The sequence below is a fragment of the Neofelis nebulosa genome, chromosome 6, assembly GCF_028018385.1.
Source record: "Neofelis nebulosa isolate mNeoNeb1 chromosome 6, mNeoNeb1.pri, whole genome shotgun sequence".
Taxonomy (NCBI): Eukaryota; Metazoa; Chordata; class Mammalia; order Carnivora; family Felidae; genus Neofelis; species Neofelis nebulosa.
The window spans coordinates 85,368,695-85,387,088 of NC_080787.1; positions in this window are offsets into that span (position 1 = coordinate 85,368,695).

Below are 18,394 nucleotides of genomic sequence, written 5' to 3' on the forward strand. Positions count from 1 at the left end.
TATTACAGATATGATACACATATGTGCATGTACACATTAGCCCATTTATCTATTTCATTGGAGAGTTCTGGAAGGATGCACACCAACCTGTTGCTAGAGCTCTTCTCTTGGGAGCTGACAGATGGGAGATGCAGGTTTGGTTAGGGATGGGAACTTGGACTTATTAATATATAGATTTCTGCGTTGTTAGATTTTTGGTGTGCGGCTATGAAAAATTAGAAAATAACAAAAGCTCTTCTTTTAGTCATAGATTTTTTAAAGTCTAAAAAAATAGAGGAATGAATTTTGAATATTACCTATTGTTTTACTTTTCTTTATTATGGAGATGACATGGTTTTTCTTGTTTGGCTGATTGATTTGAATGTAATATTAATAGATTGTCCTAATGCTGTATAGTCCTTACATTCATAAGATAAAGTCATTTTTTTCTTTTAAAGCTTGATGTTCCATCAATATATGCTTAAATTTTATGGCTAGTATTTATTTAGAATTTTCAGATCTATTTCCACATATAAGATAGGTCTATAATTATCTTTGTAATATTCCTGTTAGGTTGTTACAGCATTATGCTGGCTGTATAAAATGAAATTGGTACCTTTCCATTTTTTTTCATATACTCTGCCAAATTTGTATGGTGATGAAATTAGATGTTAGTTTAAACTTTGAGGGAACTTACCAGTAAAATTAATTTTTATAATTCATTTTTCTTAAGGAAAAATAATTTTGACTTGCAGTTTTTAGTTCTGCGTGTAAGTAGGTTGGAAGTTGTCACCTGTCCTAAGAACAAGTAAAAAGCTGAACAGACTAAAAAAATCCACAACTCTTTGCCTTCATATGAAGAGAGGGACATAGGGCAAACTACTGGCCCCAAGCTTGGAGACAATGATAGGGGAAATAGGGAGTTGTGGCTTACCAGAGCAAAGACATATGAGCAGAAACTGTTGCAGGAATCAGTGCTGAGGAAGAAAAACCTAAACTGTAATTGACAAATTGCTGAAAACTCAGGACAGGAAATCCTGAGTTAAAAACTCCAGGGAGATCCAGTCACAGCCCCCCACTCCCACCCCACCTGCCCCAAGATTGTGAGTTGTATTTACCTCCAGGAACTCAGATACTCACAGTAAATGTTGGAGAAATCCCCTCAGATTTCTGGCAGGGGGAGGAGAAAAAAAACCGTTTGAAAACTGCCAGAGTACTCTGTTCCTATTAAGGCCTGCCTTCACTGTAAACCAGTTAACCAGAGCCTAACCCGGTGGAGTACTTCCAGAGCCTAACTGACCTAGGAAAGGAAAATATCCAACTCCAGCCCACTCTAACCTTCTATGTTGGAGAAGGGAAAGAGCCAAATTTAGCTTACTCTGGCTATCCTGTTCCATCTGAAGGAGGAGAAAACAACAACAACAACAACAACAACAACAACAACCCAGGAAACACTTGTGAAGTTCGCTGTCTAGAACCGTAGGCTCACTAAAAGATCGAGACCTAGTCATGGGACAATAGAATGCTTCCTCCAATCCCATTCCTCACCATCACATTACTAACAGACTATTTATGGCAGTCTTTTGCTCAGCTATTAAGAAAAAAAATTACAAGGCATACCAAAAGGCAAACAACACAATTCAAAGAGACAGAATACGTATCAGAACCAGACAACCCAGAGATGTTGGAATATCAGATCAGAAATTTAAAATAGCAATGATTAATATGCTAAGGGCTCTACTGGTCAAAGTAGACATTATGAAGAACAGATGGGCAATGTAAGCAGAGAGGTGGAAACCCTAAGAAAGAAGCAAAAATAAATACTGGAGATCAAAACACTGTAACAAGAAATGAAGAATGCTTTTGATGGGTTTATTAGTAGATTGGACACAACTGAGGAAAGAATCTCTGAGCCAGAACATGTATCAGTAAAATCCTCAAAAACAGAAAAACAGAACAAAGACTTAATAAAAAAAAAAAAAAAAAGAACATAGTATCTGAGGACTGTGTGGCAACCATAAAAGGTGTAATATACATGTAATGGGAATACAAGGAGAAAAAAGAGAGAAAGGAACAGAAGATGTATTTGAAACAAAATGGCTGAGAATTTTTCCAAATTCCCTAAGCACATCATTTTCAAATATGAAGAAAAAATACTTCAAGAAGCTAGAGGAAAAACCACCCCTACCTATAGAGGAACAAAGGTAAAAATTACATCCAACTTTTCTCAGAAATTATCCAAAACAAATCATGCAAGCAAAGTGGAGTGAAACATTTAAAGTGTTGGGGGAAAACCCCCCACCAACCTAGAATTCTGTACCCTGTGAAATTATGCTTCAAAAGTGAAGGAGCAGTAAAGATTTTCTCAGACACATACACAAAAAAATTTGAGGGGACTTGTTGCCAGCAGACATGACTTGCAAAAAGTATTGATAAATTTTTTAGAGAAGGAAAATAATATAGGTCAGGAACTCAGATCTACATAGAGACAAGAAGAACATCAGAGGAGACATAACTGGATGTAAAATAAAAACTTGTATTTTTCTTATTTTTTAATTGATGTAACATAACAATTTGTTCAAAACAATAATAGCAACAATGTATTTAGATATATATGCTTAAGTATATTTGAGTATACATACACACAACCAAAAAATACATATGCTTATGTATGCTTGTATGTAAGTGAAATAATTGACAGCAATCATACAAGACATAGGAGCAAGGAATTAGGATTACTTTGTTATAAAGTAATCGAACTACATGTGAAGTGGTACAGTGTTATGTGAAATGAACTTTCATGAGTTTAAATGTATATTGAAAACTCTAGGGCAATAATTGAAAATCTAAAAAAAAATGTATAACTGATATACTAAAAAAGGAGGCAAAATGGAAATTAGATAAAATGAACCAATTCCTTGAAAGACTCAATCTGCTAAAACTAACACAAGAAGAAATAGACAATCTGAATAGACCTGTATCTATTTAAGAAATTGGATCAGTGATTAATAATCTACCCAAAAAGAAAGCAACCAACTCAAATAAATTCACTGGTGAATTCTACTAGATATTTAAGAAAAAAATTATGCCTATGCTCTATAATTTCTTTCAGAGGACAGAAGCAAAAGGAATATTTCCTGATTCATTCTATGAGGCCAGCATTAGTTTAACACCAAAACCAGACAAAAACATTATAAGAAAACTGCGGGCCATATAAACCAATATCTCTCATGAACATAGCTGTAAAGATCCTCAACAAAATATTAGCAAAGCAAATTCCAAAGAGCAAAGAAAGAATTATACACCACAACCAAGTACGATTTATCCCAGGTATGTGAAACTGGTGAAACATTTGAAAATCAATTAATGTAATCCATCAGGGCAACAGGCTAAAAAAGAATTGCATGATCATATCAATAGATACAGAAAAAAAAAACATTTGACAAAATCTAACAACATTCATGATAAAAACTAGGAATAAAAACGGGGGAATTTTCTCACTCAACTTGATAAAAACTATTAAAAAAAAAGTCTAGAGCTAACATTATAGGTAGTGGTGAGAAACTAAAGGCTTTCCTACTAAGATCAAGTATAAAGCAAGGGTTGGCCCTTCTCAACACTTCTTTTCAACACTGTACTGGAAGTCCTTGCCAGTGTTAACAAGTCAAGAAAAGGAAATAAAAGGCATATAGATTGGGAATGAAGACATAAAGCTGTCTTTGTTCACAGATGACATATCATTAATGTGGAAAATTTAAAGGAATCACCTGAAAACTCCTAGAACTAATAAACAATTAGAAAACTTGTAGGATACAAGGTTAATATATAAAAGTCGATTATGTTTCTGTATACCCAAAAGTAACAAGTGGAATTTGAAATTAAAAACATAATTAGCACACCAAAATAAAATACTTAGGTAAAAATCTCACAAAATATGTTCACAGTTTCTATGAGAAAAACTATAAAACCCTAATAAATGAAATTAAAGAACTAAATAAAGAAAGAAATACACCATGTTCTTGGATAGGAAGATAAAATATTGTCAAGATGTCAGCTCTTCCCAAGGTGATCTGTAGGTTCAATGCAATCCCAATCAAAATCTCCAGCAAGTTATTTTATGGATAATGACAAACTAATTCTAAAGTTTATATGGACAGACAGAAGACCCAGAACAACCAACACAGTATTGAATGGAAGTACAAAATTGGAGGACTGATACTACCCACCTTCAAGACTTATATAAAGCTACTTAATCAAGACAGTGTGAGATTAGTGAAAGAATAGAAAAAAGAGATCAATTGAACGGAACAGAGATACCAAAAGTAGATCCTGATAAATATAGTCAACTGATCTTTGACAAAGGAGAAAGCACAATGAAATGAGAAAAGGTAGTCTCTTAAACAAATAGTACTGAAATAACTGGACATCTACATGAAAAAAAAATGAATCTAGGTACAAATTTTACACCTTTCACAAAAATGAACTCAAAATAGATCACAGACCTAAGTTTAAAAGTCAAAACTGTAAAAGTTCTAGAAGATAACAGAAGAAAACCTAGATCATCTTGGGTATGCTGATGCCTTTCTATGTACTATACCAAAGACATTACCCATGAAAGAACTACTTGATAGGTTGCATTTAATTAAAATTAAAAACATCCTCTCTGTGAAATATAATATCAAGAAAATTAGAAGACAATCCACAGACTGGGAGAAAATATTTGCAAAAGACATATCTGAAAAAGGATTATTACCCAAAATATATAAAGAATTTTTAAAATTTAATTATAAGAAAACAACACGGTTAAAAATGGGTCAAAGGTCATAACACACACCTGACTATGTATGTACACAGATGGCAAATAAGCATATCAAAGATGCTTCACACTATATGCTATCAGAGAAATACAAGTTCAAACAACAATGAGATACTACTACACACTTACTAGAATGGCCCAAAATCCAGAACACTGACAGCATCAAATGTTGGCAGGAATTCTCATACATTGCTGGTGGAATGCAAAGTGGGACAGCCATTTTGCAAGACAGTTTGGAAGGTTCTTAAAAAAACTAAACATACTCTTACCACATGATCCAATAATCATGGTCCTTGATATTTACCCAGATGAGCTGAAAATATATGTCCACATACAAACTTATACATGGATGTATATAGCGCCTTCATTCATAATTGCCAAAACTTGGAAGTAACCAAGATATCTTCCAGTAGGAGAATGCATAAATAAAATGGTACATCAAGACAGTAAAATAGTATTCAATTCTAGAAAGAAATGAGCTATCAAGCCATGAAAAACACATGGAAGGGCATTAAATTTATATTACTAAGTAAAGGAAGCCAGTCTGAAAAACTATGATTTCAACTATATGACATTTTGGAAAAGGCAAAACTAGGGAGACAATAAAAAGATTAGTGGTTTCCAAGAGTAGTAAGGTAGAGAAATGAATAGGCAGAACAGAGGATTTTTAGGTCAGTGAAAATACTGTCTGAAAATATGATCTTATAATAATGAATTATACTTTTGTTCAAGCCCTTAGAATGTAAAATACCAAGACTGAACCCTACAGTAAGCTTAGACTTTGGTGATTATAATGTGTCCGTGTAGGTTCATCACTGGTAAAAACGGTGACTGATATTGATAATGGGAGAGGATTTGCATGTGTGGAGGCAGAGGGTGTATGGGTAGTCTTTGTACCTTCCTCTCAATTTTGTAAATCTAAAACTGCTCTTAAAACTAGTCTTCAGGTTTTTTGTTTTTTGTTTTTGTTTTTGTCTCTGAGTTCCTCCCTCTTCCTGAATTATTGGTTTCATCTATTTTCCTAGACATTTCTATTTAATCCAATTTTTAAATTTTTTTACATAGTAGTCTCTTATGATTTATCATTCTCTCCGTATATTGTAGTCTTTAGTAATCTAATTGTTATTTCTATTGTTTTATTAATTAGATTGTTCTAGAAATTTGCCTTTGTCCTTTCTTTCTTCCTTCCTTAAGAACCAGATATTACTTTTTAGGGTTCAAATGAGAATATTTGCTTTGATTTACATTTTTTGAATATTTACTTTTTGACGTTACTCATTAGTTTGTTTTCTTAAAGAAACTTTTTAAGGAAATATGCCTGTTTTATTTTCCTTCCTTAGATTTGCTGTACAGACTCAATGTTAATAATCTCATTTTGTTTATACAAAACTGGTCATCCACAAAGTTAAAATTATGCCATTAGCTACTGTCCCCATTTCATTTAGAGTGGCAATTCTAATGAATATGTAAATATGGTGATTACTTTTAGAACAAAATACATACATGTTTACAAATAAGTAGCTCACTTTTTTGTTGTTATTCTTACAGAATCATGGAGGCATTAAGTGGAACTGATTTATGGAGTTGGTTTATGAAATAAAATAGACAGTTTACTTAAGAAAAAAAAAGCATGCCAGTATCTTAATAGAAAAGGCTAGAATGGGAGAAGGACTTTTTATCCCCAACACCTATATAAGTGAGGAAGACAAAGGACGTGCATCCACACAGGGTAAAAAGGTGCTTTCTGAGCTAGAAGTTGCATACTTCCGCATTTCTGAGGCAACTCCCTACTCATGGTGTTTGTTTCTCACATGGTGGCTGCCAAATCATTTCTGAGTATTCAGTTCTATTAAATAGCTGAAGTTCTCCATAAGAATCGTTCAGAACAACCATCCCGGGCTTTTAATTCGTTCATTTGTACAGTTAGGTGGAGAGATTTAAAGTATGGTTTGAAAAGTGCTGCCTTTTTGGAAACAGCCTGAATTCCAGATAAGAGAAATACCATGTGATGCTACAAGAAAACACTGAATTGGCAAAGGGCTGTCAGAAGGTTCTCAGCTTGAGAGTCAGTCAGGATTTTGCTTTGTCTTGACTCCAGGACTCTAGGATTGAAACTATGGGATGTAGTTAATCTGAATTTCACCATCTTCAACTGATAATGAGAATGATACTACTTACCTTATAGAGTCCTTGTGAGGATTAAATGTAAACTATGTGTGTAACATTTTTAGCACTCTATATAAAACACTTTTTAAACGCTGTTGAATAGTGATAAATCTATTTTTAGTATGATGATGTGACTATTATTTCAAAAAAGATCCAATATCTTTTGTGATTTTCAACTGAAGGCATCCCTGACATTCCTCAGTCACATCCTTGGCACGTTTCTGTCATTCAGCACTGTAATTACTTTTACAACACAGGCAATTCTGTTCCACAAACATTTACCAAGTGTCTGTTCTGCTCAAGACTAGAGACTAGGTGGTGGAGATAAAAGAAAGAGAGAAATGAGGCTACTTTCTTAACAAAATGTAGAGTCTTATCCATAGATCCACAACTTGATTATTTGACCCATACAACTGTGATTAGCAAACACCCTATGTCCAACCCTGTCCTCTAAATTCAATTTGCCTGGGGCATTATTCCTCTGAGTAGTATGGAATTTTACTGCTCTCATCCATTTAACTTGTCTTACTTTTATGTGAAATCAGATGTGAGAACAGGAAGAACCTGGGAAGAACTTTTGGCCCTTCGATGGTGAAAGTGGAAACAGTGACATTTTATTAAAAATGAAGAAGTTTAGCAAAGTGTTTAAAAATAGAGTGATATGGGAGCTCAGCAGGTCACAGAAATACTTTCAGAGGAATTTGCAGGAGAACTCTCTTAGGGGGTAAAGATCAAAGATCAGCCATCCACAGCATAAAGGGCACAGCGTTTTTCATCTTAGCCTATTTGGTATCATAAATAAACAGGGTGTTGTGTGCATAGATCGTTGTGGCTCTCAGGATTTGAAAGGTAAGGAAACATACTATCTATATGTGAAAGGAACGGGATAAGAATGTAATAAACTTTCAGATTTCAGGGGTGTAAGAAGTGGGCTTCCATTCAGTATTTACATATAATCCTCCAGGATTCAGTGAATTACTCTGTCCTTTCTGTTGTGACATGTTTGATTTAAAAGGAGTTCAAATTCATCCATTTGAAACAAAAATACTTTTGCTGTTTTTCTTTTCTTTGTCAGAAAATATGACAGTCAGCCTTTAAAATTAGTTTATAAAATCATGATTTTCACATATTAATTTAACAGCCTCTTAGAATACAACACACAGTGATAACACAAAATAAATGTGTAAAGGTCCGAATTTAGGTTAGAAAATTTCAATTTCCTTTTCTGAATGAGTAAAGAAGGACTAGATAAGGTATGTAAAATCTCTGGTACTCTTCATGAACTGTACATAGAAGATATCCTCCTGACAAATAAGAAAAATCTGGATTAGACTATTTTCAGTGATCTGTGGACATGTGTCTGCTTGTGTGGTATGATCTCAACAGAGGCAACAAATGGATGGGCACAAAGTTTAGAATATCTATTTACTCTGGTGTTTATGCAGTTATAGAATGCCCCAGTGTTGTGCAGAGTTTTCTCTGAAACAGTATTTCTGAGATATTAATTGGTTTTAAATAACTCTAAAGGATCTAACTATTAAACAAGTTTTAATAAGTTAAACGGTTTTGCTCTAAGCACTGTAATATGCAATAAATTTTATAAATTTCCAAAAATCAAATATGATATCCATTATTTCCTAAATTTTTTAATGGAGTTGTGTGTGTATATGTTTTTTAGGTTGTTCCCCCCCCCCAAGAATATGCTACTTCGACACACAATATGATAGATACAGTCCTCAAATTATTGACTTATTAGAATTTCTTTCTTTTTTTCTAAATGTTTGACCTTCTCAATTTTGTCCTTGATAAAATTGCAGAGTAGAGTCACAGATAATCTGCTAGCATTACTTCATGTGATTGATTAAGTAAAATGTTAATGTGAATTCACTCTGCAATATTTGAAGTAGAGTGTTTCTTAGAGGGAATATATGAGATTACTCTATACTGATCAGACAACTGCAGAATTATATATGTCCTGAGGAATGGATTTTAGGAAATTTTTGTCAAAAGAGTACATTCATAGAAAACAACATGATAATGAAGGACATTCAAAGCCTTCTAATATGAAAAATATGGAAGGAATTGGAAACATTTAACTGGAATACAAGAAGATTACTTAAAAATGACTACTATTTTTGAACGTTTGAAAGGATGACATTTAGAAGAGTGATTACATATGTGTCACAACAGGTGAAACTCGATCTCATATAAAGGCATAACTAGGTTGCACATTGTTTTCACTCCACATGAAGAGAGATACTTGCTTGTACTCAGAATTGTTCAAGAATGGCTATGTACAGAATTGTTCAAGAATGGCTATGAGGCAGTGGTGTTCAGACTTAAACTCAGTAAGTGCCCAGCAGCAACATTATAAAGGGACACAACTAGCCTTAGTTAATAAGTTGCAGGATGAGATGACAAATGGAAGCTGAGGTGGTGTATGGCCAATCTAATGGGAAGCTCTTTTCTTAGTAGGTGTAAATATGAGACTCAAAGAGAAATAATCAGCAAACCCTAGAGCAACAGATGCTCAGGGACTCATAGAAGCAAAAAAGTAAGTGAAATCCTTAAGTGGACAAAAGGAGAATTGTGATAGTGTTGTTATACTATTAGAGAATACTACTTGTCCTTCCTTGTGTCCTCATGTTATTTATATTTTAATACCCTGCCCATTTATCAAGTAGATTAGTTTTCTATTGCTGCTGTATTAAATTATGACAAACTTGGTGGTTCAAAACAATAAAAATTCATTATCTTATGGTTCTAAAGGTCAGAAGACTGAAATGGGTCTCACTGGGCTAAAGTCAATGTGTCAACAGGGCTGTGTTCCCATCTGGAGGCTTTGCACGAAATCCCAATCCCCCTCCCTACCTTCCACACACACACACACACACACACACACACACACACACACACATTCACCCTCCCAGTTTCTAGAATCTGTCTGCATTCTTCGGCTTATGGTCCCCTTCCCTTTTCAAGGTCAGAAATGGCTAGTCAAATCTTTCTCATGATGCCATCTCACTGGCTCTGCTTCTTCTGCCTCCATTTAAGAAACCTTGTGATTACACTGGGCCCAACAAGATAATCCAGATAATCTTTATTTTAAAGTCAGCTGATTAACAATCTTAATTCTCTCTGTCATTTAAGATAACATACTCACAGATCCTGAGGATTAGGATGCAGGCATCTTTGGCGGTCATTATTCTGTCTACCATATCAAATGTAACACAGGTGTTACTTTTTTGCAAATATTAAATTCAAAATGTTGTTCCCTTGCCACTTTTTACCACTTATAGTTAGTAATGAGGTTTAAGGCTCTATGATGGGGGTAGGCTAGTAGTTAACCTATTTAGCAAACACAAATAGACCATGGTATTTAAATAAGGAATTCTGAAGCAGGAAAAGACAGTGGAACAATCCTCCACTATGGCTCCAATATGTTTCAAATTTGAGCATACTAAATGACAATGTATCTAGTACTCAAAACCGTAGAGTGTCATAATAATCTCAACATAATTCATATCTAAGTGACAAATAGGGTGTTATAATCTTTTAGTAAATATTTTATATGCTGGTATTTGCAAGAAAGCAAACACAAATATGAGTATTCTAGTGCACACTCAGGAGCACGTAGTTGTTTAACAGAATATCATAGTGAGAGTTTGAACTGATGACATAATTCTCTACTACAATTTCCCAAGTGAGGCAGTTGAGACATGGCTAATTGAACACGTGCCTTTATCTCTGTTCCATTCCTAAAATGACAGAGACTGAAACAAACAAACAAACAATCCACAAGGATACAAAAAATGAAGAAACAGTAGATAAGAGAGGAAACATAATTTTGGAAGATAAAAAATGAATTGAGGAGTGGTAAGTACTTAGCAGAAGAAATGGAAACATAAGTGCCTGTAGAAGTTGGTAAGGGTGAGAAATAAGGTGAAGAGCCCTACAGCACCCAGAAAAGCACAGGATTAGATGATCTCTGGTATTATGGAAGGTGCATGAGTCTATCTCATAAGATAGATTGGATGAAAGCAGTTAGACTTTCTTATGCTCATCCTGTGTTGGGTTTCTAGACTCAGTGACACCAACCATGATGGACTGTCCTGCTAATGGTCCGACCCAAAATTCTAGAGTCAACATGCTCTGGTTATGCACACAGAGCTTCTAGTCTGGTTTTTATTGTGTTATTCTTGATTATGAACAGACAACTAAAAATTATATTTGAGGAAAGGCTCCAACATAAAACTTAGAGACCAAAATGAACAAAAGAATTGAGCACAGAAGAAAGAAAAATAACAGATCAGAAGAAAACAAAACTTAAAAAATACTGTTAATCCGGAAGAGAAAGTAATGTATCCATGAAACAAGAAGGACAATTAAAGAATAGAAAAAGGTTAATGGAAATTATAAAAGAAATAAAACATTAATATTTTCCAGATGACAAGGACAGGACATGAGTCTTTGGATTGAAAGAGCTCACCAAATGCCCAACATAGTGAATAAGAAATAAAAACACCCAAAACCCATATCTAGAAACAAATAGCATTCAGAATAGCAGGGCTAAAAAGATGATCCTAGGATGAGAAAACAAGATCCATCTATATGCTGTTTACAAGAGACCCACTTTAGACCTAAAGACACCTTCAGATTGAAAATAAGGGGATGGAGAACCATCTATCATACTAATGGTCAACAAAAGAAAGCCGGAGTAGCCATACTTATATTAGACAGTCTAGACTTTAAAGTAAAGACTGTATCAAGAGATGCAGAAGGGCATTATATCATAATCAAGGGGTCTATCCACCAAGAAGACCTAACAATTGTAAACATTTATGTGCCAAATGTGGAAGCTCCCAAATATATACATCAATTAATCACAAACATAAAGAAACTCATTGATAGTAATACCATGATAGTAGAAGACTTCAACACCCCACTCACAGCAATGGACAGATCATCTAATCAAAAAATCAACAAGGAAACAATGGCTTTGAGTGACACACTGGACCAGATGGACTTAACAGATATATTCAGAACATTTCATCCTAAAGCAGCAGAATATATATTCTTCTCCAGAGCACATGGAACTTCCTCCAGAATAGACCACATACTGGGACACAAATCAGCCCTAAGTAAGTACAAAAAGATAGAGATCATATCGTGCATATTTTCAGACCACAACACTATGAAACTCGAAATCAACCACAGAAAAAATTTGGAAAGGTAACAAATACTTGGAGACTGAAGAACATCCTACTAAAGAATGAATGAATGGGCTAACCAAGCAGTTAAAGAGGAAATTAAAAAGTATATGGTAGCCAATGAAAATGATAACACCACAACCCCCAACCTCTGGGATGCAGCAAAGGCGATCATAAAAGTAAAGTATATAGCAATCCAGGCCTTCCTAAAGAACGAAGAAAGATCTCAGATACACAACCTAACTTTATGCCTTAAGGAGCTGGAAAAAGAACAGCAACTAAAACCCCAAACCAGAAGAAGACAGGAAATAATAAATATTAGAGCTTAAATTAATGCTATCAAAACCAGAAAAACAGTAGAACAGATCAATGAAACCAGGAGCTGGTTCTTTGAAAGAATTAAAAAAATTAATAAACCACTGGCCAATTTGATCAAAAAGAAAAAGGAAGGGACCCAAGTAAATAAAATCAAGAATGAAAGAGGAGAGGTCACGACCAACACAGCCGAAATAAGCACAATAATAAGAGAATATTATGAGGAATTATATGCCAATAAAATGGGCAATCTGGAAGAAATGGACAAATTCCTAGACACATATACACTACCAAAACTGAAACAGGAAGAAATACAAAATTTGAACAGACCCATAACCAGTAAGGAAATCAAATTAGTAATCAAAAATCTCCCAAAAAACAAGAGTCCAGGACCAGATGGCTCTCTAGGGGAATTCTACCAAACATTTAAGGAAGAGTTAACACCTATTCTCTTGAAGCTGTTCGAAAAAATAGAAATGGAAGGAAAACTTCCAAACTCTTTCTATGAAGCCAGCATTACCTTGATTCCAAAACCAGACAGAGACCCCACTAAAAAGGAGAACTATAGACCAAGTTCCCTGATGAACATCGATGCAAAAATCCTCAACAAGATAGTAGCCAACTGGATCCAACAATACATTAAGAAAATTATTCACCACGACCAAGTGGGATTTATACCTGGGATGCAGAGCTGATTCAATATCCACCTAACAATTAACATGATTCATCACCTCAATAAAAGAAAGAACAAGAGCCATCTGATCCTCTCAATAGATGCAGAGAAAGCATTCGACAAAATACAGCATCATTTTTGATAAAAACCCTCAAGAAAGTAGGGATAGAAGGAGCACACCTCAAGATCATAAAATCCATATATGAACAACCCAACTCTAATATCATCCTCAATGGGGAAAAACTGAGAGCTTTCCCCCTAAGGTCAGGATCAAGACAGGGATGTCCACTCTTGCCACTGTTATTCAACATAGTATTGGAAGTCTTAGCCTCTGGAATCAGACAACACAAAGCAATAAAAGGCATCCAAAACCTCCAGGAGTAGGTCAAACTTTCACTCTTCGCAGATGACTTGATATTCTATGTAGAAAACCCTAAAGATTCCATCAGAAAAACTGCTAGAACTGTTTCATGAATTCAGCAAAGTTGCAGGATATAAAATCAATGCACAGAAATCGGTTGCATTCCTATACACCAACAATGAAGTGACAGAAAGAGAAATCAAGGAATTGATCTCATTTACAATGCACTGAAAAGCATAAAATACCTAGGAATAAATCTTACCAAAGAGCTGAAAAATCTATATACAGAAAACTATAGAAAGCTTATGAAAGAAATTGAAGAAGACACGCACACACACACACACACACACACACACACAAATAAATGGAAAAAGATTCCATGTTTCTGGATAGGAAGAATAAATATTGTTAAAATGTCAATACTACCCAAAGTATCTACATATTCAAGGCCATCCCTATCAAAATAACACCAGCATTCATCACAGAGCTAGAACAAATAATCCTAAAATGTGTATGGAACCAGAAAAGACCCTGAATAGCAAAGCAATCTTGAAAAAGAAAACCAAAGCAGGAGGCATCACAATCCAGGACTTCAAACTATACTACAAAGCTGTACTCATCAAGACGGTATGGTACTGGCACAAGAACAGACACTCAGATCAATGGAACAGAATAGAGAACCCAGAAATGGACCCACAAACGTTGGCCAACTAATCTTTGACAAAGCAGGAAAGAATATTCTATGGAATAAAGACAGTCTCTTCAGCAAGTGGTGCTGGAAAAGCTGGACAGCGACATGCAGAAGAATGAGCCTGGACCACTTTCTTACACCATGCACAAAAATAAACTCAAAATGGATGAAAGAGCTAAATGTAAGACAGGAAGCCATCACAATCCTCGAGTAGAAAGCAGGCAAAAGCCTCTTTGATCTTGGACGCAGCAACTTCTTACTCAACATGTCTCCAGAGGCAAGGGAAACAAAAGCAAAAATGAACTACTGGGACCTCATCAAAATAAAAATCTTCTACACAGTGAAGGAAACAATCAGCAAAACTAAAAGGCAACCAACAGAATGGGAGAAGGTATTTGCAAATGACATATCAGATAAAGGGTTAGCATACAAAATCTATAAAGAACTTATCAAACTCAACACCCAAAAAACAAATCCAGTGAAGAAATGGGCCAAAGACATGAATAGACACTTCTCCAAAGAAGACAACCAGATGGCCAACCAACACATGAAAAAATGCTCACCATCACTCAGCATCAGGGAAATACAAATCAAAACCACAAAGAGATATCACCTTACACCTGTCAAAATGGCTAGCATTAACAACTCAGGCAACAACAGATGTTGGCAAGGATGCAGAGAAAGAGGATCTCTTTTGCATTGTTGGTGGGAATGCAGGCTGGTGCAGCCACTCTGGAAAACAGTATGGAGGTTCCTCAAAAAACTAAAAATAGAACCACCCTACGACCCAGCAATTGCACTACTAGGTATTTATCCAAGGGATACAGGTGTGCTGTTTCGAAGGGACACATGCACCCCAATGTTTATAGCAGCACTATCAACAATAGCCAAAGTACGGAAAGAGCCCAAATGTCCACTGACACATGAATGGATAAAGAAGATGTAGTGTATATATACATATATGTGTACACACACACACACACACACACACACACACACACACACACACACTGGAGTATTACTCGGCAATCAAAAAGAATGAAATCTTGCCATTTTCAACTATGTGGATGGAACTGGAGGGTATTATACTACGTGAAATTAGTCAGAGAAAGACAAATATCATATGACTTCACTCATATGAGGACTTTAAGTGACAAAACAGATGAACATAAGGGAACAGAAATAAAAATAAGATAAAAACAGGGAGGTGAACAATACATAAGAGATTCATAAATATGGAGAACAAACAGAGGGTTACTGGAGGGGTTGTGGGAGGGGGGATGGGCTAAAGGGGTAAGGGGCTCTAAGGAATCTACTCCTGAAATCATTGTTGCACTATGTGCTAACTAATTTGGATGTAAATTTAAAAAACAAACAAAAAAAGATGATCCTAGGACCTTCCCAAGGAGGTGGGGAGGCCTGAAACAGTACAAATACATGAAAATAGAAATCAAAATTGTAAGAGCAACACTGAATATTGAGTGGAGTAATGTCTAAAAAGTTGTGAGTAAAAATTATTTTTAACCTAGAATTTGATACCTAGTATAGGGGATAGACGGTATGACCACCATTATTCCCCTGACTCCCATCTTTGTGTGATGCTTTCCCTCAGAATGAGTAGGGTCTGGGACTTGCTTCTAGCCAATAGAATATGACAAAGATGACAGGATGCACACAATTGACTGGTTATGTAATACACAATTGTAAAGACCACCTTATTGGAGTCTCTTTCTCTTTTGCTAGTTTTGAGCAACCAAACAGCCATGTGGGGAAATCCCAACATGACAAAGAAGTTCTTGGAGCTAAGGGTGGTCTCTGGCTATAGTGGCAAGGGAAGCTGTCAGTCTTATAACTATGAAACCAAAATCCACCAATAACCTATGTGAGCTGGGAAGCCAATCCTTCCCTAATTGGGCCTCAGATTAAACTGCAGCCCCAGTTGATACCTGGATTGCAGCTTTGGTGAGACCCAGCTAGTTTGTGCCCAGACTGGTGACCTACAGAAACTGTGCGTTGTTTTAAGCTGCTAAATTCATGGTAATATTGTTTTGCAGCAATAAATAACTAATACACTCAGCAAAATGATTTAACTGTGAAAGTAGAATGAAGATATTTTCAGACATATCAGAGTGTTCTAGACAATCTGAAACTTGACTGAACTTTAACTTCTTGGAGCTCTCTATTTGTCAAACATGGATGGATTTAAGAGAATCTAAGGTGTAAGAGAGTAGTGATTGACCAAACAGACAAAATTTTGGACTGGCAGGTGGTAATTATGGGGGGTGGGTGGATACTTACCTGTGAGAGATATCAGATATCTGAGGAGAGACTGAGAACCATGCATCTATTTCTTTGTAATATCACACTATTCAGAGTACTGTGCTATGCAAACAGTGTATGAATAAGTAGATGAGTGGGAGAATTGCTGAAATAGAGCAATGAGAAACTCAAGTCAACCAAACACATACTGGATGTGTAGTCAGATCTGTAACTGTAGTTAATGCTAGCAGGAGCAGTGGTAACTTCAACTGCAAAGAAGAGTTTGTGGGTATTTGTATAAATTCTATTTGCCCCACTCCCATCCTTATTCCCAAAGGATTAGTTGCTGCCAGCAGCAGAGTGATGCTTCTTGGAATACATGGATTAGATCAAATCATTCCTCTGCTCTTAAATGCCTTCCACATTCCTTTTAACTGGTGTGTGCCTTCCTTAGGCTTTTGCTCTTACTGTACCCTCTGCCTTGTGCAGATATGTCCACAGCTCACTCTTTCATGTCACTCAGCTTTGCTTAAGCATCACTACCTCAAAGAGCTTTCTCTTGTCCCATCTCAAGCACTAGCCCCTTACTCTGATTTATTTTTCTTTTGTGCTCTAACCATTATGTATTGGTCTTATCTTCCCTGACCCTCACTGGACTGTAAGATTCTTGAGGGAGAGATGTTTTTACTTATTGTTTTATCACCAGACCCATTTTTTTGGTGATCAATTATTTAATAAATGAATGAATTAATTAAGTTTCAAAGTAAAACATTCAGGTTTCTCCAAGTAAAGAATGAGCTATAATAAGACAATAATGTAAACCAGATTTCATTCTGTACTATTTAAAGTTTTTCTAAATGCGCACATTTGCTTCAAAAAATTAAATACAGGAAAGCTGCTCATCAGTTATAGACAGATACAGTTCTGAAGAAATTCAAGATAATTACAATAGAATATATGCTTTCCATTATCACCTAATTATGAATTTGTATTATTTTAATCATCAACATACTATGCCAAATATGTGATCTTAATTTTTTTATGCTTATTTATTTTTGAGAGAGACAGAGACAGAGTGTGAGCGGGGGAGGGGCAGAGAGAAAGGGAGACAGAATCTGAAGCAGACTTCAGGCTCTGAGCAAGCTGTCAGCACAGAGCCTGATGCGGGGCTCAAACTCACAAACTGCGAGATCATGACCTGAGCCGAAGTCGGACGCTTAACTGACTGAGCCACCCAGGTGCCCCCCAAATATGTGATCTTATAGTCACAAAACAAAAAGGAAAAAACAGGGATAAAGATTGCTATTATGTTATTTGTTTTCTGACATTCTGGGGATTAGTGACTCTAAAAGAGGTAATGTTCTTTTTTATCTACTGCAGTGCAGGGCAGAATGTAAGAAAGCATTTACCCCTGTCCTGACCATCACAGTTAACTGAAGTGAAGGTATTGCACTGTATATCAGGGGAAGTAGATGGAGTCTTGGAAATAATTCCATCCCCCTGCTAGCTAATTTTTGTTTTAAGTTAGATCTCTACTTCATTGCCTGGCCTTAATGACTTTTTAGTAATATAAAAGGCACATGAGAAATGAAGAACTAGCTTCTGAGTGAATTGAGAAGCCAGCAGGGCACTAAGAAGAGGCAAGTTTACATGCTCTTATCAATAGTTCTACTTAATAAGATGCAGCCAAGTGAGAGGAAGACTGGCTTTTCAAGAGCCATTGTTACTGCAGTGTGGATTCTAGATGGACTCTGAGATAGGGGAGGCAGTGTTGCTGCCTCTGCTGGTAAAACTAGGGTCCTTATTCATTTTTTCAACTCACCTATGTAGTTCTATAATTTATAAAATGTGAGCAATTATTTCTGACTCTCTTCAGTCTTCCAGTGGAGAAAATATTGAAGAAAGCATAATGATCAGTGTTATC